Source organism: Lactuca virosa, chromosome 6 (assembly GCF_052849685.1).
Source record: "Lactuca virosa cultivar CGN04683 chromosome 6, Lactuca_virosa_CGN04683_v6, whole genome shotgun sequence".
Classification (NCBI taxonomy): domain Eukaryota; kingdom Viridiplantae; phylum Streptophyta; class Magnoliopsida; order Asterales; family Asteraceae; genus Lactuca; species Lactuca virosa.
The window spans coordinates 19,319,944-19,323,969 of NC_136431.1; the positions used below are offsets into that span (position 1 = coordinate 19,319,944).

At 37.7% G+C, this 4,026-nt stretch overlaps 1 pseudogene; it reads right to left on the reverse strand.

Moving 5' to 3' along the window:
* On the reverse strand, positions 1 to 1,061 carry LOC145118789 (ethylene-responsive transcription factor ERF061 pseudogene; annotated as a pseudogene).
* Positions 1,062 to 4,026: the final 2,965 nt, after the last annotated feature.

Genomic DNA, 4,026 nt, shown 5'->3' on the forward strand with positions numbered 1-4,026 from the left:
AAGACAAAAGTCGAAGTTTTATGTATAGATGAAAATTATATTTATATAATTAAACAAAATTTTCTAACCAAAAGTATAAGTATTACCGTTGACACCCTCAAAAGTCAAAAGTGAAAATAAGTTGTGATATTTCATATTTTATCACTCCTTAAGTCCTAATTAGCAAGTATTTCCCATATGGAATCAAGATCATAAGAAGGCATCCGCGCGAGTGACCAACCACCGATCTCCGCCTCCTCCGCCATAGTCAACTCACCGGAAAAAGTACTTCCCGATGGAGAATTTTCACCTTTCAAAAACCCATCTTCCGAAACACTGGATGACCCCATATCACTCCCGCTGAAACTCTCATCGCCACCACCTGAATTCCCCACCACCGTAACCTTCTTCCTCTCCTCCCTCTTTTGAGCTTTCTCTCTCCTAACCTTTCGACAAATCGCCTCTAGTTTGTTATCCACAGCGCTCCTCAGAGCATTCAACTTACGTTCGTCTCCGATCAACCCCAACGACGTCGACTCCTTCACGTTAGGAAAATTCAAACGCGCGTATTCCCCACGTAACTTATATGCAGCTCGATCGTAAGCGTAGGCAGCCATCTCCGCCGTCTCGTATGTTCCTAACCATACTCTCATCCTGTTCCGCGGCAGTCTGATCTCCGCCACCCATTTACCCCATTGTCTCTGCCTCACCCCTCTATACAACTTCTTCTTGTATAAATTGCTCGCTTGATGAGAAAACCCAATTGGGGATTTTATTTCGAATTCGTCTGTGAATTTGAGGATGAGATCTCTCTGTGTGAGATACATTGAAGACCCTATCGTAGCTCCCTCTACCCATGATGACGATGATGAACAGTGAGAAAAGACTGAATCGAAGGTGCTTGTATTCCCACCTGTTAAGATTAAATTCGACAATGAAGATCGAACTGAATCACTGATTAAATCAACAGCGAATGGATTACGGGTGTTTTCTTGCATGATTGTGAATTTCAGTGAAACGGGAAGAACAGAGGTTTGTAAAAGCTTCAAATTATCAATGGATGATGTTGGTAGGGGCTCAAATTTCTTCGATGTCTTAATTTGTTCTCGGGAGGGGGGTATTTATAGGCAAAAATAAGGTCTAAGTCTTTTCAATTTGGAATTTCACGAGATTGACTTTTGTACCCCTAAACAATATAAATGATTAAATGAACAAATAATCATTTTTACAATGGAATATGTTATCTATAAAAATAATAATCATTTTATAATACGATATGCTATGTGTAAAAGCTTATAATATATACAAATTTACACCTATTAGGCTGAAGGGAGTCAGTAACATCTTTAGCATGTTGCAATATAAGATTTTTTAAGGCCACATAAGATTTTTTTTTTTAGCCATATAGGATGAAGAGAGTGGTAACAAAAAGGTAGGGAGTGGTGGCATTTAATTTTTTGTAATTTATATTTTGAAAAAAAAAAGAACAGAAAAATAAAATTAACCAATCAGGAACTTTATTTCTCAATCTCTTTCTCTTTCCTCATGCTAAGAGGCTGGCGACTTTGTTTTGGCGAGGACTTTGACACATTTGTAGGGAATGAGTTTAGCACTCTTAGCAAGCTGGAGGCGAGCATGGCTCGCGAGCCACTTCCTCCGGCCTTAATTCCTAAAAACTTGTATAATATATACAAATTTACACCTATTTATTCCGTAAATTTTGTATTTTGAATTTTGTTTAAAAATATTGTCAAAAAGTTTATAAGATATATTGTTATTTTGTTTCTGGAAAATAGTATATATCGGACAATTTAATTGATTAATCTAAAAAGTCAACCCACTGTTATTCACACTCAAACCAGAGAGTCCGTGTGGATCCCTTTCATCATCCTTATTCCTTAGGCCAACTCACCTTTTGCCATTTATTTGGAGGTTGCAATGTTACTTTTTTTGTTCTCTAAGAAATGGTCAAAGCAAAAAAAAAAACAATGTTTTTAATGCATTAAAAAGTTAAAAGTTAAATTGGTTATTTATTGTTTTTTTTAACGGCGATAAAAGATATATTTTCATAAAAGAAGAAAAATATTTAAGCGGAAGCTCGAGTCAAACTACAACAAAATTTAGGGGAGACAAGTTCAAAACAAACCAATTAAAAGTACAAAGCTCTGAACTATTTGTTATCCAATTAAATATGCTAATACTAATATCATCCATCAACATTATGAATTCATGATAGCTCGCCTTTCATTCCTGAAGCGAATGCAATTTTGTGCCTTCCAAATAAACCATAACACCGAATAGGCAAGGGACAACAACAACTTTTCCTGATTTTTACCTATATTACCCTCGTTGAGCATTTCCAGCAAACAAGAGCAAGAAGAGGGCAAAATCTTGAAGATTCTTGACTAATTAGACATCCACCTCCAAAGCAACACAACAAAATCACAAGAGAAGAACAAATGGTCGTTACTTTCCTTCGTGCACCTACAAAAGGGACAAAGACTCGATGTCACTCCCTTCAACTAACCAGGTTAGGTAGAGTAGTTAATCGATTTTGAAACAAATCACCCGTCCATCTCAACATGCCGCACCTATTCGAGAACTAAAAGTTCTTTAACCTATCCATTAAAAGGGAAAATTGAGTGATTTTACTACCCTCCTTAACCGACAAGACCAATCCCTTGTATGGACCCTCTTCTTAATCAAACAATTCTTATTAATATCCAAGGCGTAAAGGTTTGGATATATATCTTTTAAGGTAAACATAGATTGAAATTTGTGGCTTCAAAATTCTTTTTTAAATACTTTGATGTAATTGTTCCTGGTTTTTGCTAGCTTATTGCTAGCATCTTTTATAATATTCAATCGTTAAAAAAAAGATAAGTCTCCACGCTAAATGTCTTTCTAAAAGAGAGTATTGTCCCAAATACCAACCTCCCTCTATGTAAGACCCGAAATCCAGAAGACAAATTAAGGAAAGAAAAACTTAAGAAGCCAACTCGTCGAGTTCAAGGATGAAAACTCGACGTGTTGGAATGAAGGACCGCGCGTTTTGGAATACCAACTCGACGAGTTGGGGAGGACCACCCTAAAATCGGGACTTTGCACCCTAATTAAACACCTTAACCCCCATAAGCTGGCCTCATTTCTAGCCTCCAAGTCCCAAACCCTATATCTCAAAACCCTAATGCATTGTATGAGCTTGTGAGTCATTTTTGAGAGAAATCTTGTATATGTGAAGCTTGAGGAAGAAAGAGAAGCTTGAGGACTCAAGAAGGATATTATAGATCCAGGAACTTCACTCCATTTACAACATTTTCTAGTAAGCAAGTCTCAAACTTGCTTAATGATTACTTAGATCTATTCACTTTCACTTTTATTGGATTTTGGTCCAAGTAGCATGGTCCTTGGGAAATGGACGTCCCAAGTGAGTATACTTCCAGATCTAGGACCTTGAAGGGATTTCATGGCATAAAGGTGCAAGATTTAGGATGCCATTTTGGCCTTTTAAGCTCCAAAAGGCCATGCATGGAGTGAAAGTCAGAGACTTTATGTGTTCATGTTGTGTCTAGGGTCTAGATCTCAGTTTGTATGCCTTAGCTTGAAGTATTAATGGCTTTTGGATCAAGATCTAGGTCTTAAAGAGTTAGGGTTTGAGCTAAATCCATTAAGGAAGGGTATTAACGGGTAAAGTTGGAAACTTTACCCTTAAAAGGGCATTTTCAATATGAATATGAAGTATGGAGCGTAGATCTGAAGGATAGGAGATTAATCCATTAAGAAGGGCTTAACAGACTGAAGAACTCGACGAGTTCATGAGAGAACTCGACGAGCTGTTTTTGAAATGTCCCGATTCTGAAAAGGAAAAACTCGACGAGTTGTGGGAGGACTCGACAAGTTGATGCGAAAAGTCACAATTTTGAGATTCATGAGAACTCGGCGAGTTGAAGTGCAAACTCGACGAGTTGAGTCAACTCGGAGCGTTGACTTCGACTTTGACGTGGACCATTTGGACTAGAGAAGCATTATTGGGCCCTAGGTTGAGGC